The sequence below is a fragment of the Phalacrocorax aristotelis genome, chromosome 1, assembly GCF_949628215.1.
Source record: "Phalacrocorax aristotelis chromosome 1, bGulAri2.1, whole genome shotgun sequence".
Taxonomy (NCBI): Eukaryota; Metazoa; Chordata; class Aves; order Suliformes; family Phalacrocoracidae; genus Phalacrocorax; species Phalacrocorax aristotelis.
Window position 1 is genome coordinate 166,481,421 of NC_134276.1, and position 24,752 is coordinate 166,506,172.

Genomic DNA, 24,752 nt, shown 5'->3' on the forward strand with positions numbered 1-24,752 from the left:
TTGCGTAATTACTTCAACTCTTAAATAATCAACAGTTGCTCTTAGTGATTCACAGAAAAACTTACTCTGCTGCCTTTACTCACACGTGCGCCAGAGCGTTCGAAGTCAGCACTATATTGGGGTTGAGGTTGAGTCAAATCCAGCTGACCTGCGACACGTCGATGAGCTCGGTGGCTACGTGCACACCCCAGCGGTGCCTTTTGTAGCGAAAGGGTGTTACCAGCCATGTTGATAATGAAGTGAACCATTTATTAATATGATCGGTTAGTTCTTGAAAGATTTGCTTTTGAAAAAAGGCAGCTTAGCAGTAGTTTAAGACCTAATTAGAGCTCCAAGGGACATACACTCAAAAGATCCTCAAATAGGATTTATTTTGGTGTGCAAAGCCATCTATGCTTGAAGTTCTATATAAGCACATGCAGTAGGACATGCCAAACAAAAGGGCTAGTGAATTACGTTTCTACATTTAGTCAATGTGAGGTCTCTGAGAAATTTAGGCTATGGACTTGCACACGTGCTTGGAAAGTATGCCTTGCTGGTATACAGGGTCTGCAGCTTCTACATCTTGCAGAGGCTGAAAATCACTATGAATTACAGCGCTGCGAATTTGGCCGTGTAAAACCGTGCCCGGAGCGTGACACTCTTAATTTTTTCTCTCACATTTTTATTAAGCCTTTTATTCCACAGAAGACAGAAAAGCCGGTTCTCCTTGAAACTTGCTGGTTCCCAAGGCAAAAATGAGGGCCTGGGGCACCTCACCGGCTGGCGTCTTGGATGGGACTGCAGGGAGCGGGCCGGAGAAATGCAGCCTGCGTTAGAAACCGTACACTCCCCATCACTTTACCTGCCGTAAGAGAGTAAAATTTTTTGACTTGGTAAAATGTTTCTTCCAGCGTCCGCTGGCTGAGCTTGTCAGATAATGTGCTCAGCCATCAGGCGTATAACTTCCTCGGGGAAGCGGAGTAAGAGATAAGAGCCGCCATGGGGGACTGAAAGTGCAACTCTGTCCTCTGACATTTTGTAAAGTTAAATTACAGGGGCGTTATCTTTTGTATTTTATTTCCCTTATTAGACAGCGCGGGTGCTGCTTAATGGGATGCAGTTACCGAAGTAAACAATCCCGTGGGATGCTTATTTGCTCGTATTAACGCAGGAACTCGAGCTCTGCTAAGACTTATTTAGGCGCCGGTGTTTAAAAAAAAAAGAAAACGACAAAAAAAGCGGTTTTGCCGAGGGAGCAGGGGAAGGTGCTGCCAGCCGGCGGCGGGGACAGCGCTCCGCTGCCGGCTCCCCCGGCCCCCGCCAGCCCCGGGGCAGCGGCGCCCCCCGGGAGCGCCCCGCCGCGCCGCCGGCCCGCCTGCGCGGGTGGGCGCGGAGGAGAGGCAGGGCCCATAGCCATAGTAACGGCGGGGGCAGAGGGGAGGCGCCGCGGTAGCTCCCGCCCGCCGCAGCCCGCGCGGCGCCGGCACCGGCACCGGCACCGCACCGAGCCGCGGTGAGCGCGCGCGCGCGCCCCCGCCCCGCTCCGCGCTTCCCCGCGCCCCGCCCCCCCCCGGGCAGCGCGGCCCGGAGCAAGCGCGCGCGCCCCCGCGGAAGGCGGGGGGGGGGGGGAGCGGGGGCGCGCGCGGCGGCGGCGGCTGGACGGGGAGGGCGGCGGGGGCTCCGGTGTGCGCGGCTCCGCGGCGCTCGCCCTGCCTGACTCACCGCGGGGCGCGGGGAAGATGCTCAGCGCGGAGGGGTAGCGGCTGCGGAGCAGACGTCGGGTCCCCCCCTCCCCGCCCCCGCCGGGCTCGGCAGCTCAGCCCGGCGCCGCCACCGCTCCTAGGTGAGACCGGGGGGCAGGGGAGGGGAGGGGAGGGGAGGGGAGGGCAGGGCTGGGCGAGTCCCGGGCTCGCGCGGGGGGCCGGGCACGGGGCCACCGGGCGCCGCCCCCGCCCCGCCGTACAGCCCGGAGCGGGGAGCGGGGGGCGGGGGACGGGGACCTGGCGCGGGCCCCCCCCTCCCGGAGAGGGGATGCGCCGGCTAGCGGACCCCGGGGGACGGGCGGGAGAGAGGGAAGGAGCCGGCGGCGCCCGCCGCTGCCGGTTTCGCAGGATTATGTCGGCCGTTGCCTCGCCGGTGCCCCCTCCGCCGGCGCTGGGGCGGGCGGCGGCGGCGGCTCCCGCCCGGCGGCGCTGCGGGGCGCCGCGCTCCCGGGGCGGGCGGGGGGCGGCGGGGAGGCGGCGGCGGCAGCGGGGCGACCGGAGTTTCAGCCGCCTGACGGAGCCGGTGCTCTCCTCTGGTGAGTTTTCACCGGGCCGGTGTGGTAGCGGGAGGAAGGCGCCCCGGGCAGCCCCGCCTGCCCCGGTGTGCTCCCTCCCTGCGCGTCCGAGCGATGATGGAGCCCGGGGATGGGGGAGAAGGTGGGCACCCACCGGGCGTGCTGCGCCCGGGAGAGCGGGGCGCGGCGCGGGGAGCCTGCCGCTGTGCTTTCGGGGGGGCTGTGCCGGTATGCGCGTCGCAAACCTCAGCTTCCGGAGGTCGCTGAACTTGGCCGTGATGTGCCCTGGTCTAAAACTTGCCGAGCGAGGTCTCGGCTTCAAGGCACCGCTGTTTGTCCTTTCGGTTATTTAAAGAACGGTACTTGAGCGGAGTGCTACGGTTGTTTAAAAGGCGGGGGGGGAAGGGATGAAAAGCAGAAGAGTGTAGAGATCGGAATGATGGTTCATGCTTCGGTATCTCAGGACAGGCTCGGGTTTGAAAAATCCATCCTAACGAACAGCTGTTTTACCTTACGGCGAGAAGGCAGTGTTGGTATTGGGAGAGAGAAAAAAATGATACCGGAGAATTTCATTTGGAACTCAGTTTGCTGCACACGTGCAGTAGCGCTTTTCCTGAGGATTTTTAGCATGTGGACTGATGCATGCTGCCATGTGCCTTGCAAAATTCCTTCTGCTCGGCAATCGGTGGCAATGTATGCCCGCATGCACGAATTCAAGGTGTGCTCCATACCGTTCTCAACAGCAGCGGCGTTAATGAGGAAAGCTACGGTGTCTGTTGTGGCGGGATTACTGGCATAAGGTATTGTAATGATTCCTTAAAGAACATTTTAACTTATTCCGTTAATGAGGTGCAAACTAGTGTTACAGTAGACCCCTGACATGACAGATAGTAACTCCTGTTTTGAATATTCATTAAGAACCAATTTGTGTTATCTTCTGTTTATGCCAAAATAGAAAATATAATAATCTGCTATAAAAAAAACTTCAGTGGAAGGTTGTCGCGTGATAATGGGGACGTTTTTCCCTGAATAATTATGAATACAAATTGTAAGCATTCATGTAAAGTTGATACTTGTTTGCCAGGTACGAAACCTTGACCCTACGGTGTGTAATGATCATAATGGGTTAAAACTCCATTCTGATGGCATCCTAAAAATTTCAGTGATACTCTGAAAAGAATGGAGAGTAAGTGATTTTAGCTGATGAATTTTAGTTTGGTGACGCTTTCTTGCTAAGAGGTCTGTTCTTTTTGGTATGCATATATAACTCATACAAGCTGTGGTAGTGCGGTCGCTCGCAGACCCTCCTAACCCTACGCACCTGAGAAGTTCCATTTCAAGGATCTGTGCAAATGGTGGACAGATGAGAATTGCAAGAACTCGCTGATGTATTCAGAGTAAGCGCTGCTTTCTGTAATATTGGTGAACTCCTTTATATTTTTTTCCCAGAGAAAAGAGATGTGATAGTCAGGAAAAGATAAATTTATCCAGTGAGAGGCAAAATAAAATAGACATATTCATTCTGTTTAGAAGGCATTTAAATACAGTACCCCCAAATGAATACGAAAAGCTGAGGGCTTGATGCTTTTTCTCTTAGCATTTTTCTTTGGGGAGCTGGGGCTGGGGCAGGGGGGAATTACACCTCTAACTAGAAGTGTGCACATGGAGTTAAAACAGGAGGGCAGAAAATGTGAAAATTAGGAACAGAGCTGTTAATGAAGCTGCTATGAAAGAAGGCTGCACTGAACTAAGACTGCAGCAGATCGGCTCTAGGTAAGAGTTTTGCTACTGAGGAACTTGAGGAAGGAGCTATGACCCAGGTCAGTCGTGATTTGGCTTACATTCCAAAAGCAAGGCATTTTAATATTGGAGGAATCAGAATTCCATGCTGGAAATGCTTGATTTAATTTATTTCCGGCAATGAGGAGGATGCAGATTTTGCTTTGTTTTAACGTTGAACAACTGGCGTTTTGGTAAGGATCTTTGTATGTATTTGTTAAACGTTAGTGATAAGCATAAGGAATAATATTCCTCAGAAATAGTAAACTTCCACCTTGCTTTGAGCAGACTGAGAAACTGCCAAGCCTTGGACTTACGTTCTCTTGGCTCTTGGTCCTGAGAGAGCTGCTCTGCATGCAGACTGGAAGCTAAAGCAGAGATGAGAGTGAATGGTATCATTCTGGGTCCAGTCTTACACATTTGCCGAATACCAATCATGACTACGTTACATTTATAAGACTGGACTTTTTTCCTGATGATCCTATTATCACAATGCTTTGCTTACTAAATGTTGACAATTTATATTAGTCTTCCAAATCAACCATCACTGTGATGATCTGGACAGTTTTTACTCTGAGAGATATGACTTGGGATTGTTTTCACATTTGGGAACGTGTTGGTTTATACCAGTTCACATTTGCAATGTTGTCGTCACAGTTATATGAGCTACAAGCTTATTTTTAAGAAATCACAGTCAAATTCTGGAGAAAACACCTTCAGAAAACTGTACCAGCCTGGCACTCTTCACAGTCCAATGTAATTTTTCCCTTTGTGTAGGCAATAACAGAGGGCTGCTTGTACTTGATCTTTTAGTCCATGTGCCAGCTATGCCAGCTTGTCTACAAGACAGTAGTCTTGTTTCCAAGTGTCAAAGGGTTATGCTTTAGATAAACCTGGCTTTGACAAGGTAATCAAGCTAGGGAAAGCATTTCGTTGTCATAGTTTGCTGTCTCTATCCATAGTCTTTCTGTATTTTTTGCCTTTGAGGGGAAAAGCTTTGAAATGTGGTAATTTCGGTAGAATGTTTGAGCGTGTTATATTGAGTATTTCGAGCACTGAGATTCAAAGATGCAGGTCTTCACATACCTTATTCTCAACAGTTTAGCTCTATACGCTGTCAGTCTGCTTCCTTGTTTGAATTGCTCTCAGAGATAGTCTTGGTTTATGGATTACGTGCAAAGATAGTGGGGCGTTGCTGGGAGAATTTCAGTGGTCATATTGCTTTTGATGTGGAGTTATATACTGCTGGGTGGTCTGGGAGAAGAAGAGGAGATATCTGATTATGGGTTTTTTTTTTACTGCCTTTCTGTTTACGTGCTCTGGAGCAATAGAGTTTTTTGAACTGTCCTTCAGTCAACTGGGAAACATTTCTTCCTCTCTCCCAAGATTCCTTATTTAAAAAAAACAACACCTCAAATTTGGGCTGGATTCACTTTCACAAGCGTGAGCATAGTGTTAAAGAAAGAAAAGGAACTCGTTGACATTGTCACCCCCTGATGAATTTCTCTGAAGTATCCTGCAACATTGCAAATGGCATTCGTCCCAACTTCATGTTAGCTGCAGATAGCAACCATTATGTCCAGCATAAGGGAGTGATGATACTGGCGTTGAACAAACATTAACCAAAGGAAGATCATCAGAGAGAGAGCCTTTCTTCCTTGGTAAAGAACAGTGATTTTGGGCTGAGAAGTGCTGGCAAACCGCCTGGTGACTCGCTCTGTCCTTGGACCACAGAGTGGGACAGGTTCTTATTGTTACGGAAATATTCAAGCACAAAGGAGAAAATCCAGGACCATCTCTAGTCTTCCTCCATTCCTTACTTTCTGCCTTCAGCCTTCTACTAGTGGGATATTTCTAACTCAGTTGACTGAGGAGCGTCATGGATAGTTTTTGCAATGCCTTTCTTAAAGACAGATGATGTTTACATAGTCTTTGCTTGGCCCATTCCTGTGGGGTTGGATAGTATCTTTGTGATACCTCTAGAGAAATCACAAGAGCATACGTGTAGGCTGCTGTGTTATCAGTGTAATGATGATACCCAGCATTTGTCTCTTTTTTGTTAGAACTCAAATCCCAATTTATCTGTGCACTGAGGACTGAGAGTGGGTTCAAGTCAAATGGCTGAAACACAGCTTGATCAGGAGAAGAGGTGATGAGCCAGGACAGCATATCTGAGGATCTTCTAAAGTCTCTGGCTGTTCTATCACTTGGAGGCACTTGCTAAACATTATAAGGTGGTCTTCAACACTGGGACATATGTGCTCTGTGGATAGTTAAGATTTGTACTTTTTTTCCCATGTAGATATGAATATCTCGACTTGTTTCCAAGAATTCCATGATCCCTCACTAAACTACCAAAAAGAAGGGCAGTTTTCCTTCGGGAAAACCAATTAGAAATTCCAGCTGGTCCGGAACTAAGTAATTGTAACTATCCTGTTTCTTCTAAATGTACCACACACACTATATGCTTGTTAGAAGTGCCAGAAATAAGTGTCTGGTGGGGACAAAAGGCCTTAGGAAACTTGAGATGGAAGTTCTTTCTCCCAGGCCTTTGCCTTTGGAGTTTCCTCTTTCTTGAAATGTGAAACTGGGACATGTTAAGGAAAGACATATCCCTCTGTTGCTGTTTTTCCAGCTTTTTGATGTAGAAAGTCCAAGGTGATTTGTGTGAGGTTTGTTAAATGTAATTGGTTTGCTCTTCATTCTGTCCCTGGTTCCTGCAGTCAGCAAACATCCGAAGAGGTTTTTCTGTTGCTTGGAATATTTTAAGTTCTGATGCTGTAAAAAGGGTACATTTAATCGGAGCTGCAGTAAGAGCAAATGAAGTCAGCAGGAATTTTGCCTGTTTGACAGCAGATTTTAGCCCATTGTTTAATTTCTGAAGTACTTTTTTCCAGAAAGTCCTTCTCTACTGTGGGGAATAAACATTTAGTTTTTCAGTACATTTAAACGTGGTGAAACATGAAGGTGATGAACACTTGTTTTGCTTGTCTCACCGTGGATGATCATCTAAACTCTTCATTTGGTTGACTGGTCCTCCAGACTGCAGTGTGGAGTCAGACCTTCAACGCTTCTCGGTATTTGCGTGTATGCCGTCCTGGCTGGTTCCGTACACTTTGAAGTAAAGCTTTTGCAAAGATGCCAGTGAGAATACATGTCTTCCTTACCGAGGGCATACTGAAGATAATTTCTCTCCTCTTTGTGTGTCTGTTCAGTGAAGAGCACTATTACACATAGTATCTTTTTATTTCTAAGTATTGTGAATGACGGTAAACGCCACTGGTAAATTGGTAAGTCACAAAAATGGTTGGATATAATTACTCCTAATATAGGAAAATGCAAAGTCAGTTCCAGTGTTCATCAAGATTTATTATATAATACTAGAATGCGTGTGTATACATGTATAATAGGAATAATTATAAAAGTTTTACTGCTGTAGTGCATGACCATCTGACTGTTTTTAGGCTTCATCTTGCCCCGTTGAAATTGATATTAAAGATCTCATCATTTTAAATAGATTCATAAAAAGTGCTTGTAGAAGTAATCTAGCAACTTCTTACTTTTTTTAAAGTCTTAGATAATGACACTTATTGCATAAATAAATATGCTGGGTAAAAGTTTGCAAATAGTTAAAATATTTAAAATTTAAGATAACTGAAAACTGTCTAATTATCTCCTTCAGGATCCCGTACTCAAAGAGCTATTATACCATTGTCATGCTTTGTTAATGCTTTTATTTTCCAGGTATGTTTTCAGAGGTAGTTCTAAAATCTAGGAAAAGTGTTACTTTGTTAATATTGCAGTCACCTAGAAAGCTCATTATTAATAAGTACCCAATTGGTTTGTGAAACACCTACATTGTTGCTATATGATAAAAATACATAGAACTTTAACATTCTGTACTAATATTTATAAACCACCAGAGAGGTAAGTGGATATTGGAGTGAATTGTCACACAGAAAAATACTTTAGCAAAACCAAAGGGAAGTATTGTATGACTCATTTGTATTTTAACTGAAGCCATTACAAAACTGAATGCAAGTTATTATTATTCTTTAAAATCTGAATGTGGTGGTATTCCTGCTCTTAGCATTAGCAAGAAAGAATTCAAGGATTTTCACAGGCCTTTGTAAGGACTTCTCGATCCTAATCCATGTTAGGCCCAGCTCAGGTACCTCAGAAGCAAAGGTTGGCTCTGCAGAAGGCACGTTATACAAAGACTTTGAAACTTCATTCTTCATCTAAAAACTCACAGTTAAAATACTAAGCTGAACAGGTGCTGACAAGTTTGAAAATCTGTTGCACTAACCTTTCCTAGGTTTTTCCCAACTACCTATTAATTTAATTGACTGTCCGTGTCAGTTTTAAGTACTTGTGCAAAATGGCCATAAATCTTTTATATGGTCTGAATACTGCAAAGTTGCATTTCTTTAAGCACAGAAGCATGGGAAGAGTACTCAATATTATGACTATCATTTTCTAGTTGGATTCTATTGATTCTAATCTTTGTTGTTTGTATTTTTATGACTCGTTTGAGAGATTAACAGGCCCTTTGCTTTACCACAGAATACTGATTTTGGGGTTATCATGTGGTGCCGTGACTCTAGTGTTTCCAAACCACTGTCTGCACCCAACCACCTCCACACACCACCAACAGCTCCATACTTGTCCTTTAAATACTTTGTGGATGTATGCAGTACAGTAATAACGAGTATTTATTTAGTGCTGTCTGCATCATGTTAACTTCATAAGCGTCCACCATCCAGCGCAAGATAATATTTGGGGTTGATGTGGATGAAATACGCCCCTTCCACCTCTAGCGCTTGGCTGTGCCCATCCCTGCTCCTCTCCAAGGCTTGCTGTCACCATTTTTGTTCTTTACAGAGCTGCCTGGGGCCAAGCAGTGATGATACGCACAAGGAAGCGTAGGGCAGGAGAGGAAAGCATCACGTACCCTGAGGGGTTGCACTCAGATTTTGAACAAGGTTCTCAGCTGGTGTAAATTGTCATAGCACCATTTATTTTATTGACTGCACAGGCTGAAGATCATGTCCCAAGGACTTGGTCAGGAGTAATGTTCCTGGATACTAGGAAGAAGGACAAACAATAGAAGTAAGTTCAGTTATAACTGCAGTGCAGCAGTATTTGGGCAGCTCCTTACATACCTTTCAGAAGGTAGTAAGCATCCCCCTATTGCTATCACTAGATGAGAGCCCTAACACGTATAGAAGCCCCATGGAGTCTTTCAATGTGGTTTTATTTACTTCTTGATTCATTCGCATTGACCAAATAATGGCTAAAACTTCAGAGAAAATAAAATGTTGAACAGGAAAGCTCAAGACCAATATTTTTGCATCTTTGTGGCCTAAAAGCTGGTCTCTAAAATTTATATTCAATATGTGGTTTTCAAAGGAAAAGGTGCGTTAGTATAGTTGATATTCTCTGTAAATGCCCAGTTGTGGAAATAGGAATCTAATGTTAGGCAGTTCTGATTTGGAAAGCTTGGCTGTAGAGTGTTAAGTTTCCCTTTGAAGTATATTTCATGTAATATGCCATGTTCTTCTATATTTATACAAGCAAGTGACCTTCCTTGGTCACTAGGTCAAAAGTTTTGTTGATATTTAAGGATAGTACTGCAGGACTATACTTCTGTAATAAGAGTATCGGTAACGTTCATTAAAAATAAATGCAAAGCAAATGCAAAACATAAGCTAAAGAGCAAGTCATATCCCCCAAAATAGCAATCTTTCCTGTTTAAATAGTTGAGTGCATTGAGATTATATTTTCTTTGTTATTATGCATACTGAAGACCACTCCAGTCAACAGAAAGTTGAGAAGCTTCTTTATTTGTGAACAGTTTCCTAATTACTTTCACAAGTAGAGAAAAGCTACAATTTCTGCTGCCTTTTGGTGTGGTGCAGCACATGCGTGGTACCTGATGACTTGGTAATGCCCTGTAGCAGTCAGACCATGCCAGCTGAGGACAGTAGCTTGGTCAGACTGGGAAGTGATTCCCCAGCTTGCTGCTCTTTGGTGTCTGGGGTTGATAATCTATGCTGAGACTTCTGCAAGAGAAGAATCCCTTTTTATCTGCAGACCATAGCATGGAATTTAATTTTTAAAATGTCTTTCTTGCCTTGCGGTATAAGAACTTAAACTTTGCCTAAGAAAATTTCTTTTGCAAAAGCAGTTTAGAACAGAAGTACTGTAAAAGAAACAATCTGAATTACAAGTAGGGAATATATACAAAACAGCAGTCGTCTTCCCGTGTTGTTTCTACATTGACATGCACCCTATTTTGAGTTAAGTAATAGGATTGTTTTTTGACCTTCATAATCTCATTATACCACTGGAGGTACAAATGCTCGTGTAAAATAAAATTTCTTCTTTTCTAACCAATCTTCACTTTTAGTTATCTGTATGTGATGATGATTTTATACTTTAATGCAAAACTGTTGATTCATGGAAGTAATCCTGTGTTCATGTATTACGCAGAAGCTATATCTGGTATTGTTGCTATTGCTAGGGGCTGATGTGTTACATTTTTATAAATCTTATTTTTAGAATATCTTATTTCAGCCACCACGACCTGTTCTGGTTAAAACCCGGTTATGTTGATCCTGATACAGTGATGGCGTAACTAAGAGGGTGAGGGGAACGGTTAAAAGCTAGTAACATCCCTGAATTATTACTTAAATTTATTAGGAATGTAGGAAATCCTTACAAGTCAGGTGCTCCTAAAAAGGTGGTAATAGCAAGAAAACAGTCGATTCAAACATGTAAATTAAGTGGAATTTAGCACTTTTGGTTTATCTTATATTTTTCTGCCACTCACCTCTCCCCTGGTTCTTTACTCTGAAGTTTATACTTTTATATTATGCATCTTTTACTTCATTATTCACATCAACCATTTTCAAAAACCAAATCCTAACCTTTTGCCCTGGTGCCTTTATGCTTCTCCCTGGGCAAAGGAGAGGTGGGGCTGCCTCACTGGAGTGCGCGTGGAGAATCCCCGTGACTGATGGTCTCCAAGGTGGATCTCACCATCCAGCTTCCCGTTGTTCCTCCTGTTCCTGCTCTCCCACTTCAGCACAGGGCTCCACTGAAGAAGACGAGACAATGGTCTGGATCTCCCTGCCTGTTGGGAGGGAGCGGGTGATTGAAGCTTAGCTCAGCCTTGAGGTATCTCACATCCTACAGGTTCAAACTGAGGATTAGGGGATTTTAAGTATAACTTCAAGTCACTCTTTGTCACACATTTTGAGGTGAGCAGAGGGTCTAGTCCAGCAGTATGAAAACTGACATAACTGAGTTCAGTCTAAAGGTTTTCATGTTGCTGCGTTCACGTGTAAAGCAGTCTGAGTTTGGTTCAAACTTTAGTGGGGGTGGGGGTGTGTGTGTGATCAAGTTTGAAGGCATTTACATAACTACTGAATTATCAGAAGTATTAAGAGAGCTGTCATGCGTTATTATGCTATAAAACCTGATACCTTTTGTAGACTGTGACACATGGAGTGTTTTTGTTTATATTTTTGGCATGTTACTGAAGATTGTGTGATGCATTCAGAAATTACATTGACACTATAGCAATTGCTGTCTCCCTTTTCTACACGGCAGTTCCTCAAAAAAGAAGAATGTCAGTCATGGTTTTCTGTAATCTCAAAAGGGATAAAAGTTGAGGTAGTTAATCATAAATGAAAAATTTTGATACAGTTTTTTCTATTTCTTGAAGCTGTGACAAAGTGGACTCCCTCCTAGCTTTACAGTATGTTTTCAGGCTGTGAAACTTCAAAGTTAGGGACAGTAAAGTTGTTAAATTGTGGATAGGAATAGTTGAAAACAGGCAATTTTAATGTTTTCAGTTTGTATTCTGGAAAAGATAGTGATGGCAGAAGGGAATAGAAACTTCAGGTCTGCAGGAGAGGCTCTAGATACTGTAGTAATTGGACTAAGTTTAAGTGATTAAAGTTTTTATTTATAATCTGGTATCTTCTTCCACAGACAAGAATCCAGTAGGCACATTCTGATTTAAATTTTGGTAGGGCTGCTTTGAAACATCATATTGCCTGTTAATGGTGGTGTGGGGTTGTTTAATTTCTTGGGAGACAAGACTTACTGAGCTATATTTGTGTGGATTCTGCAAAGACATGATTTTCTACCATACTTCAGGTGTGGGCTGGGGAGCTTGTCCTGTAATCCAAGAACTCTGAATGGATTTAGTCCACCCTCCCTAATGTATCTGGGAGACATTTTTATACCTATGTATGCTTATCTTGGGTGTGTAAGATACTTCTGCATAACCCGGAGTATGCATGTTAGAACAAAGGGGATGTCCTGACATCAACTTGAAAATGTGATATTCCTATTATTTAGCTGAACGTTCAAAAATTTCTGGGACTGGTGTGTATTGTATTGTGTGCGTGACCATAGCATTGCAGTGCTTGGTCAATGTGAACATTCTGGTAGATGCCACTTAGTAGAAAACTCTTGCCCAAATGCCACAACGTGTGAGTGGCTGAAGGCAGGTAACGAACGTGGCCCATCTCTAGTTCTGTGTTGCCACAAAAGACATGCAAAGTCGTATTTGGTTTTTTCAGCAATAGGGAATGAGAGTGCAGGTATGCTCACCTAAAGCAAGTACTCCTTTATGAAATCACTCCAGTTGCTCTTACTCCCAGCTTTCTATAGAAGATTAGAAAAGATGATGCTACTCTGCTACAAATAGCCCCCATATCAGTCCGCGAGTTTTGATTTTCTTATAGTAGTGATTCAAATACTTCTGCTCACTGTAGCGAATCATCCATCTGAGGCAAGGATGTTTTCTACCTACCAAACCAAGGCTCTGTCAGTGATAGGGTTGATTGCTCCTCCAAAGTTTAACAAATCCCACTGGAAAGCACGAATACTTTCACCGGGAGCGCTTGGTCCATGGTGAAAGTGGAAATGGTTTTCTGGATGAAGTAGACAAGAAATTGAGTGATGCTTGTTTCAAACACTTTTATCCTGAACTACTGACCTCTTTTTAGGTAGTCCTGAATTTCTGTCAGCTCAGTAAGAGCCCAGGACTTTCATCTGTCTGTTTAGGGTAATACTATGTGTGTGATTATTCTACAGTTAAGAAGTTTTTGAGGGATTTATTCCCTGTGTTTGCTCTGCTGCCTGAACCATACCTATCCTAGGAGTTGATTGCAGTATTTATCAAAGCTATGGAGCCCCCATTTGAGCCATCTGTAGGTAGTGGTTGTGCCATCTGTCACTGAAGACTGCGTTCCAGAGGGAGAGACAATATGCACAGACTTCGTCATGCAAAGCCTGTAGGGTATGGTTTCTGATGTTTGCTTTATCCTTGTAAGATGTATAGGTTGTAGTGTTTCACTGGCTTCTAAAATTTTTATTGCAAGAGGCTTCTGAATGCCATGGTAGCCGATACACCATCCTTGCCCATCTGTATGCATTATGCGTCTTACTGAACTCCACACGTTCCTCTGGGAGGTGAACTATGGAACCTAGTTGTTAAAGGCTGCAAGAATGTTAAAAAAATGGGCAAAAGATTTCAAACTAGCACATAGCGCTCAGAGATAATGGAAAGAGCCACACAAAATGAGGTGCCTTTGGGTGCCAGCATATCATTTTCTGAATATTTTTGCTATGAATTATCAAGGATTGCAGCAGCAGCAGATGTTCGAGGCAGCATGATATAGATTGTGTATACTTTTGTGTTATGATTAACTGAGCCAATATCCTTGTATACTGGGAGATAGGTGACTTCAAAAAGTTTCAAGAGAACATTAACAGCATGTTTCAGGAGTACTTTCACTACAGGTGTTGCTACTGGGAGCAGCATTCCAAATTTTTGCATGGTGTTTAGTGATCATCTAATTTGTGATTAGCAGTAGCAGTTTGTGATTAGCCACTAAATTTGAAGTGATATTTGCCTTGTACTCAGATGTATTTCACGTTGGATCCGGAGACAGTGTGATGACCTAGGCAATAGTGAATGTGAGAACAGTTACCTACTAATGAACTGTGGGCCTTCAGGACAGCAATTTTCATGACTCCACGTTCTCTCTATTGTACAAGCTTATTGGCAGTCCTTGTCACAGCAAAGGGTATGTCTTCATACTGTGCGGTCATGGGGCCGTGAATCCTTCTGCTGCCTTTTTCAACTCGGGGTAGAGCGTGGACCAGACACACGCTGGTAACCGGAGGGTTCAGAGGCTGCTGCCGAATTAGTGTGTTGCCCAGGGCAGTAGCTCCTCTGTGCACGTAGGACTCCTAAACAACCCTTGTTCATTTTTGACCCGCACAGCTTGGCAATCTGTCAGAAACAGACATGAAATATAAAGCAACGAAGTGGTGGGTTCTGTAGTACATATGGGGTATTTTATGCAACACAAGGAATAATTCGTACAAATGACAGAACCCTAAAGAGAGACGTCGCATCAGTAAGAGGTGATACTGTGCATTGCTATGTTAAACAGAAAAAGAACTGATGTAGCATAAGCAAACAGACTTTTAAAAAGCCCTGTGATAGCTATTGCTATTCTAATACAGATCAGATGTACCATTGAGAGCCTGTCATGACTTATATATGTCATGTCTGTGTACTTATATATGCATTAATAAAATATTCCAAGAAATGCATAGCAAGAACATTATATTGTCAGTAAGAGGTAATGCATGTTTAATCTAGACCTAGCTTCTGAAGATACTCATGAAACGTGGAGGATCAAACATTTTATTTAAATATTGAATTGCAGGGCATTTGAGTGGATTATTCTTTGTTCTTTATGGATGTTCTCTCAACATGAAACCAAGGGGATATATAAATATATATATATTTCCTTTTTTTCTTTTTCTTTTTTTTTACTGTAGCAGGGACTTGCTCAGTTGCTAGGTAACAAGGTATTGCTTTATTTGCGGGAGCAGTAGCTGAGTTGATAGTAGAGGCAATGATTTATACGAAATGTATTAATATATACTGTAGCAGTAATAATGATTATAGAAAATGCTTATTTTTATGTGCTCTGTGCCACAGAAAAAAAAAATCAGTTCATTAGAATATTTCCTTCTGCTGTTTGTAGAAAAACTGCTTAATTCCTGAGAATGTCCAGTTATATAGTGAAGCAGAAGAATCTGTATCGTTTATTTAGTGACTTAAAATGAGTTATTTCAAAAACAAAACAAGTGGTAACACAAAAAGGGGATTATAAGGAGCAGTTATTTCTCTAAATTGTCCATTCATACGTTTCTTTTTGGCCTTTCACAGACAGGCTTGCTTTTCCAGCAGCAATACGTTTTCCTCCAGGGATCAAGACCAAACCTGTCAGTCACCAGGGCAGAAGTTGGCTCGTTCCTGGTGGCAGGCTGCCACCTCGGTTCTGCCTCCAAGAGGACCAGCAGGTGGTCTGCAGGCCGCTCCGCCACCTCCTTTCTCACACAAGTCTGGAGATTGAGAACGGTCAGAGTTGCCTTCAGGGCAAATGCTAATGCCACCTGCTTCCACTCCTGGCACACGACTGGCTAGGTGGTGCTGGATGCTGTATCCGTGACCAAAGATGTCACTGCCATTCATCTTGTTCTGTTTTGCTGTTAGCTGGGAGAGGGAAGCATATGCAGTCCTAGTGGATTCCCCATCATGATGCTCCTCTTAGGTCAGGTTACTCTTAGCCAGGTAGCTGTCTGTTATGTGAGATGTATTAACCAGATCTTGCTGCTGTTCATGGATCCAGGAAGACTACGTTTGAGTGCATAGAATAGGATTTCTGTGGTCACACTGAAGAAGAGCAGTTATTCTTTAAGGATGCTGGAAGCCATATTGACTTAGAGGAAAGTTGTCTTTGGCATTAGCCAAATTAGTGAGTGAGCTGAGCATTTTTTTAGTATGATTCAAGTCACTCTTGCCTACACTTTTGACACCTTTCCTCCTTGCAAAGACTGAAGTTTAATAATAAATTGCATGTATAATTTTTAGAGCAAACATTGACCTTTTCCCCACATCAGTCAGTTTTTAGCAGTTGCAAATCTTTTTAACCCGCAAGCTCACCTGTTGGACTCTGAACTTGGGTCTCAGACATTCACACATTGCTCCAGAAAGCTACAGTTCACCTCCACGCAGGAGTTACTCCTCACACTGATTTTCTCATCCTGGTGGACTGACCTTTCAAAAGGCTATTATCTACAGTCCTGATCGTTCAGTTCGGTTTTTTTACAAAGCAAGATCCTCTGTTATTTGAACAGAATTAAACTGGTGTTTATCAGTCTGTGACAGAGAGCAAGGTAAGCCTACAAGCCACAGTTGATGGGCAGGCAAAAAAGGGATAGTAGAGATGGCAAAGTTGATCTGGATGTGCCTCACCTGTGCGAACAAGCATTTGCAGCTGTGGATAACACGTTGCTGCTTGAAAACTTACTTGTAGCTTTTATATTCTATCATACATTACATTATCCGTTAGACCTCTAGTGACTTCTAGCACAGTCATTCACATAATCGGTTCATAAGTAAATAGCTGCAGGCTTGGACACTGTCTTAACAACTAAAGTATTCCTGATCCTTTGGCTTTCGTTTCAGCAAAAGAAATGAGTAGATTAAATAGAGGCAAAATGGCACTCACACAGTGTCTGGCTTCCTGAAAAATTGCTGGAAAGAAAGAAAAGCCAAAGCACAAGAGAGTTAAAAAGAATAAAAGTTAGAAAGCTATTTCTATATCTAGAAATTTAGAAGATTACAAGAAAAAAAGGGAAAACAGAAAGGACGGATGAGAGAAAATGGGTGCAGCAATAAAAAAGAGCAGCAGTTATGCTTCAGCATGAGTCAAAAGGACACATGAGGATGGTACTCTTCTGTGAATCATCAAAAGGTAGGTATACGGAGCCACTGCAGGATAAGGCCTTCAGAATACACAAGTCTATTGTCTTGAAGATAGAGGAAATAATTTTTTTGGTGTATGTTTTCATGTACTATCAAGTGAAAGCTGTGCACTAAGCAAGCCTATGCATCCAGGGTTGCTCACTACCTCTCTGCTCATCCTCACCTTCACTCTCAGAAGTTTCACCCCTTAGGGGAGCGCCTAGCTGCAGCTCATTGGTGCTCAGTGTGCAACTACCCTGTGTGCAACTACCCTGTGTGCAGCGGGAGCATCTAGAGAGTCCTTGGATCATTATCATCACACAGAGGCATACTAACCGGGACTGTAGGACTCCCTTAACACCCCAGATTTAGTGAGCTCTGTGTAATTCATTTCACTGCTGTTTAAAATTCCCCAGTCCTAATACTGGGACTCTGACAAGGGACAGCATTTGCCTGCTTGATGTTTTCATTATTTGAACAGTCAGGTTCACGACTGGGTTCTTCCCTCTTCCCAGAAGATTATCTATATGGTTATTTTGATAAAAATTCTTTCTTAGTGGATAAATCATCAAAGAACTGGATAGTTTCTAATTTTAAAATGCTTTCATGTGATTATATTAGTGTATTATAAGCTTTGAAATCAATCTGATCCTTGCATGTCCTAAGCAGCAGACTTCTACACAGAATCCTGTGTAGAAATTCTGGATGTGCGTGCTTAGGTGAGAGAAATCAGTGAAGACAGTTGCTTAATTAATTATTGTTCTGGCGTGAGTGTGGAATGGCATTTGCTCTACATGAACATCATGTTGCTTATGTAGACACGAATGCACCATCTAGGTTGTTTTAGCTCAGTTGTGTTTATCACTGCTGAAGGACAAAATTAAGTCTAAATTTGGGGTGCTTTAACTTTCCTGTTTGTAGCAAAAGAGTATTAAGAGTATCGTGCTCCTTTTATTTTATGAGGTGAACAATGATTAAGTAACTGCAGTTATGCTGAAGTTACATAAGAAACAAGATTTGAGGTTCTTGCTCTGAGCTATAATTATTATTAAAAGACATGTATTTTAGAATTTTTGTCACTGATTTACTCCATTAAAGTTTCCTTTTGGGGAATACTTCTTAACCTAAAGAAGTATGTTTTTGCAGTTACGCTGCCAGTCTTTTGAACTTCCGAACCAGTTGGGCATTTGAGCTGGAAGAATGGTTTATTTCAGAGGTATTGAGTTCCCACAACTGTCATGAAAGTGAGTAGGGGAACCCTTTTAACATCCTCACTGTGGCAAGGATATTGTGGCTTGCAGTGCTGGGGGTAGGAAAAACTGCAGGTAAGGAGTAGTAGAGCCGTGATGGGAAGCTGAAATTACTTGGAGGCTGGGGGAAGCTGGAGAGATAATATGGAGGAGAAAGAGGTAAGGAGGAGGGAGGAGTTGTGGTCTGGGGCAAGGGAAGGGTTGTTGAGACGTAAGTGCAAATCCACAGCAAACTGCACCGTTACTTATGCTGCTGGTGGCACATGTAATCACCAGATGCCTCTTTAAAGTAAGTCACTACGTGATGAGCGGCATATTGGCTTAAGGAAAAGCACTCTCAGTCATGTGTAGCTTCCCATACTGCTCTCCTCACCATGCTAAGTGCCCTCCGGTAGCGTGATGTGACTAACAAGGGCCACAAGTGCCTAGCACTCTTATCTTCTGCCCGGGGGAAAAGCATATGCCACAGAGTAGATGGATTTAGCAGAACGTTACAGTTGTGGGAAAGGGTTCCTCGGTGTATGTGGTGCTATGTAGTGGGTAGGGAAAGCCAAGGCAGATAACTCTGCCTTCTACCCGGAATGGAAGGTGGCAGAGTGGCAGCATAGATGGCTATATTAGAACTTCACTTTTGCTTTCTCATCTCCTTCTAATCAGGTATTCTACTGTTTTACAAGGACTAATGTTTGCTAAACCTTGATTGGGCAAAGAATACATGTTTTTATAATGTTTTTTTCCTCTGTATTTGTGATTGGTAAATGCACTGTGAGTTATGTAATAGTGGTCCGTGAGAGTGTTGTGATTTTCCTAAGTATCATCGTTGGTTTATGAGAACAAAGAACAGTACAAGAAAGCAATGTGGCACATCTGATTTTAGGCTTGCAGAGAGTGAAGACTGTGAACCACATCTTTTAGTGCCTGGCCAGACTCCACACAGGGTGGGTGTTTTTTATAGCTCTTACTTCACCCATTGTGAGTGTGTGGATACAGCAAGTAAGGCCAGGATGATTTTGTGGATAAAGCATGGCATTAGGATTTAGGAGATGTGGTTTTCATTCCTATTAGTATGCCAAGTTTTATCTGAAGCCTTAAGTTTATCGGTTAATCCACATGTGCTTCAGGTTTTCATTTGTTAAAAAGAAAATAGGAAAGAGCAATCAACTTAATGTTGTTTTCTCCTCTGCACTGACAGAAGCATACACTTACATTGTTCAGCGACTCAAGAGCCACACTCTGTCAGCAGTACAGAATGAAGTGACCACATTGCAACAGGGAAAGTTGACGCTATATAAAATTAAAATCGATGCATTAAAAAATAAGTTTATAATCTGACATTTATACTACAGTAAGACTCGCTAGAGTACAATAAAGCTTGATCATATGCAATGTAGTATAGTGGATTAAATTTCATAATTGCTAATAAGTAATCCTTCTGTCTCCAGGGTATATAGAAGGCTGAAAGGCAGCCAAACCACTGCATTTTCATTGTATCCGTCTCCTTGGCAGTTCTCTGTGGAAGCGTGCTGATGGGCTGGAGGCAGGTTAAGAAGAGCCTCTGGGTACATATGGCATTGCTGTCAGGTTCATAAATTACACAGGTCTACTGAAAAGTGGGTGCACAGTAGCACATGTTGTATATCCTCCTGTGGGACTCCAGTGCAGCTTTCTTCTGGCTCAGGGGATTCAGTTACTCACTGCTCTCTCCCTCTCTTAATTTCATTTGTGAGCTCATTTCACAGGATTCTATTCTACTCTTAATGCTTCTATGTAATTTTCCTGAATACTGGAAGTATATAAAAGCAATGAGAAGAGCATAGACCTCTGAGCTTGGACGGTGTTTTCACTGCACTGAATATCTGTTTTACCATTCATAAGCTCTCATTCCACAAAACCTGTGCTGCTGCTCTAAGATAAAATGTGTAGGTTTGGATCTCATTTTTCTAAGAAGCTGGATAATAGGCATAGAAGTGATACATACAGCAGCATGTCAGGATGGTTCTGTGTTACATTACTGTGTTTGAAAGTAAAGCCAGAAGAGCAAGTCTTCTACTCTTCTTCACATTTCTTTAATCATTTTCTAGCATGCTGTGAAATAAAACGTACTGTGTCAGATAATTTTCTCCTTAAATCACATTGCTCAACCCTATTCTTATTTATCTAGCAAATCAGGCCATGTCTGAGCACATGTACTTTGCTCCCTGCTCTCTCCCATCCCAAACTCACTTGATGTTCAGTTTACAGACTTTTTTTCATTTCGTCTTGCTGGGCTGTGTCTTCTCTGGTACTTTGCCATAGAGTGATGGAAATCCTGGATGCCTGAGATGCAAGGACAAATCTTACCAAATTGGATGCATCCAGTTCCCTTCATCCCACTGCTGGCATCATTCCTCTTGAGACCTGAGCTGCTTTAGCTCCTTGTAGGCTTCTGCTGTAGTAAAACAGGGGTGTTAACAAAGCAGGCTGGAAAGGTTGGGAGCTGATGATATAGGATGAAGAGCAGCTGTAAGTAGAAGTTGCTATCATCTGCATCTTATACTGGTGTGTCACTAACATTGTGGCTGGGATGAGCTGATCTGTGGCTCTTGCTTACCACCGACACCAACAGTCTGGGAGAGGTTCCTGTAGGGTCAAGAGGAAGGAGAGACATGTCAAAACTGCAGGTTGTCCCCAGCTTGTCTCAGATCTGCCTCAGTTTTATATGCTATACCAGTGGGTTGGGAAGAGAGGATTAGCACCAACAACAGTGTCCTTTGCACCTGTGTCTGAACAGAGTCCTTTACAGAGCACAGCCAGGGTGAAATACCACCATACAACTTTTCTCATTCATCTTTGCTGTGGTTTTTGGTTTTGGTAGTTTGATTACACTTGGGTTCTGTCCAAGCTTTTATTTGCATCCCTGAGAGATTATAAATTCCTTTTACCTAAGTGAAAGTTAGGGCCTTTCATAACCCTGCACTGTGAAAAGCGGAAGATTTATTGACGGGTGACAAAGTGCCATGTTCATTTTGTCTTAGGGACCACAAGGTAAAAATTGTCAAGTTTGGAAGTAAAAGGTTTCTCCTAACTACAGTGTACACGATGCTTGCAAGTCTAATTTGGTGTCTGAAAGGCTGTCTTCCTTGCTTTTGCATGGTAATAAGGATTCTGCAGGCAGTTTTTTCAGTAGGGCTGCTCCAGCTGGTGTAGACTGTTCCTGGGCATAGAATGCAGAAGTTCAGTTGCCCTTTAATTAGTGATTATATAGATTATGAAAAGCTAATCAACCTCAGGGCTCAAATATCATAGGAAAATTCAAATGTGGGGGTTTTTTTGCAGCCTCCCTGCCCTGATATGATAATTCAAAGCCTTCTATGCAGGCTTGTGACTTGTGCATTTTTTCTCCTAGCGAAAGTTGAGATTCAAAAGTTTGCGGTTTTGGGAGGAAGATAGACTTTGAGACCCATGATTAAATCACGAGAGTGAGAGATGATATAAACAGGGTCTGCTTGCTCTCACCATAAATGTTCCATCTCTGAAAGGGAAATAAAAAGTAATCCTAGGGTTTTTTCTAGCCATGAGTATAAGCAGCTATGAGATTGAATGGATTTGTAGGGTAGGTCTGCTGAATAAGAAAATACTATTTTTACACAGTCAGCTTTCATTCTAGCATTTCATTTTAGCTGTACCCATCCTTTTCAGTTCTGCAATGCAGTGTAATCCCTATTTTATTACAATACAGCATGTCCAAGTGAGACACTGGCTTCATTGCAGTCAATGGTATTTTGCCATTGACATCAAGAAAACCAAAATCTCATCCTTATTAACAATAAGTGGTATTTGAAGAAGACACTTGCATTGGCATTAGATCATTGCGGGCAGGTAATTTATAAACTTGTGAAAAATAATATAGATACTACCGAAGTTCTAATGCATGTATGCTTGATTAAGTTGTTAAACAGCGTTAAGCTGATAGTCAGTGTACATTCAGAAATTAAAGCAAAGCAAAGGTTCCCTTGGGAACAAGGCACCTTGGACCAAGAACATATGTGTAAATCTAGACTAAAGGCCAAGTGTTAGCTAGGAACTAAACAGGAACAATTTCAACAGGGAATATAGGTTGTCTAGCATTGTGGTACTCTGACAAGTTGAGAGGGATTCTTGGTGGGTTCTGCTGCCCTGGACAAGTACATAGGTCCACAGGCAAGGGAGAGAAAAAAACCCAAAAAACCACAAAAAACCCAACCCAAAAAACACCCCAAAAACCTATTGTATTATTTTCCTAACCATTTATCCAACTTTAAAATGCATGAAAAGTTCAATACCACTAACATGGCAAAAGTGATTTAAATGTTGTGTGTTCACTCAGTGCATAATAATCTGCAGTGTATAGATAACTTCTGAGTGTGCTGCACAGAGATGTAGCTGTGCAACTTTGAGCTACGTTAAAATAATGATGTACATTTTCCCGTTTAATTTTAGATCCTATTTTTCAGTATATGGGTCAGCTCCTTAACTCAGTCCTGCATTAGTCTTGTTGCGCAAAGCAGGTTTAGAGCTATGATCAGGTCTTCCATGTTTTCATTTCTTTAAAATACTGAACTGTAAATGAGATGTTTCTATCTAGAAATATAAAGGTGTCCAAATATGGTTATTGTCTTCTTGCAATCTACACAACAAAAGCTATGTTTACCCTCTGAAACAAATAATTTTTACTAGTGATTATTCTGCTGATAAATCTGTGGTTTTTTACCCTTTCGGGAATTAGACAGTTTGTAGTGAAAAGGCAGTTGCTTTCTTCTCATCTTAATCTCAGTTGTAAAGTTTAACAGGTTTTGCTATCATTCATTTGCCCAGGTACCTTCTCTGCCATGTGAGGAACATTTTAGCACACTAGCTTGTGTCTGCATTTTTGTTTGGGAGGGCAGGGAGCTAAGCTGGCTTGATTTTGAACTTGAAATGGGCTGTGTGAGCCTCTGTGAGTGCATCTGAATGAGTAATTCTTCAGTTGCACGCGCCAGAAATACAAGACTTACCTCCCAGTTTGCTCTGATGTGGAGCAGTTTGACGCTCATCAACTCTAGGCCTTGGTGATCACTTTTTCTCGGGCGTTTAGTGACTAGCTCTTCTGCAGTAGTATAAGAGGACCCTTGCACATTTTTCTTTCCTGCTTTCTATTCACGTGTGTGTGTATGAAGACGACAACACACATCATGCATTTTTGGATAAAGGTGCGTGTATTTAAACGCCACATACACACTTGCACACCAGGTATTTGGAATCAACTCAATGAATCATGCCCATTCAAGTTTCCTTTAATGGCATAAAACCACACCTTTACAAGGAGGGTAGCTTGGGAGATCTGTCAACAAAGGTACTGCTGAGGGATACCAGCCCGGGTCTTGTCCATAGAGCACTCTATACTTAGTGGTTTTGTACTATTCAAATATGGAAATTCCACTTGCCCTCCATTTATGTTTGAGGCAGGCTTTGTTAATACACATTTTCTGGTTACACGCACAGAATTAAAATGTCATTGTAGTTACAGGAATGAGTGACTGCCTTTACACAAATAGAAGCCTATATGTACATATTCTGGATATACATCACCTGGCCTGTAATCTTAACAGGTGGTATGAAGTGGTGAGCTGCTAGGTAAATATTAGTCTTTTCCCTTCCCTGATTTTGAGAGATACGTGTGGAAAAGAATTTGGGGTAGTGTAGGCTTTTGGCTTTTTAGTGTCTATTGAAAAATAATTCCATGCAGATCTTACGGTAGGCACTCTTCATTGTGCTTGTCAATTGTTTCACAGCTTTACACATAATTTAAATAAGATAGCTGGACTATGCTGCTTTAGCATTTAAATGAAGCCAAATTAGTATTCTGTCAGCAAGCAGAAGTGGTTTTTATACTAGAAAGGTGTAGGAGGGAGATGGATAATGACGGATGAAACTTGCTGATACAAACACATGCCATGTTTTCTTAAAAATATAACATTCTGAACCACTGAAGCCTGTACATTGCTAAAGCTGACCCTAGATGCTTTCAACATATATGCCAATTCCTGGGGGCTTACAAAATTTATTAGCAAAATAATACTATAGTAACATACAGAAGTGAATTTTGATATTTTCTATTTCTTTCTCGCACCATATCATTCTCATAATTTTCAGTTTAGACAGTAAGAAAATATATCCTAGTGAAGAGATTTCACAAGATTTTAAATAGCTAAAAATCAGGTTCACAATTAGAAAAAAAATCTATAGCATGAGCCCATTTTCACAAAATTACTTTTTTCTTTAAAACATTGAATAACCATTCTGCAAAATGCTGCCTATTGGTAAAATGTTGTTTGTTCTATATGTTTTATCTCAATAAATAATTAAACAATCGTGTACTATGCCTGATAGTATACTAAGTCGTCCTAGGTCACAGCTGATGAGGGGAGCTGGTTGCAGTGCTCCTAGCAGCAGCACTTGTACAGAAGACTCACTGTACAGACTACGAAAGAATAGAAACGTATGTGGGTGTTTGTTCTCTTCGTTTCAACAGTATCCTAGAGGTGCAAAATAAGGACAGAGATTGCTGAAGAATGAGGCGGTCTTTTTCTGCAAGCTTGGGTGTTTATCCAATAAA

The 24,752-nt window shown here is 42.3% G+C and overlaps 1 protein-coding gene across 9 annotated transcripts in view; it reads left to right on the plus strand.

Annotated features, from left to right (window-relative positions):
* The window catches only part of ANKS1B (ankyrin repeat and sterile alpha motif domain containing 1B), a 450,718-nt gene that overhangs the window by 358,053 nt on the left and 67,913 nt on the right, over positions 1 to 24,752 (plus strand). Inside the window, exon 1 of one of the 9 annotated variants that reach the window (XM_075080283.1) lies at positions 1,471 to 1,495. The exons of the other annotated variants lie outside the window; for them this stretch is intronic. The gene's annotated coding sequence lies outside the window, so the exon portion shown is untranslated. Of the gene's footprint in view, positions 1 to 1,470; positions 1,496 to 24,752 lie in introns of those variants that run through there. 9 annotated transcript variants of the gene reach the window in all.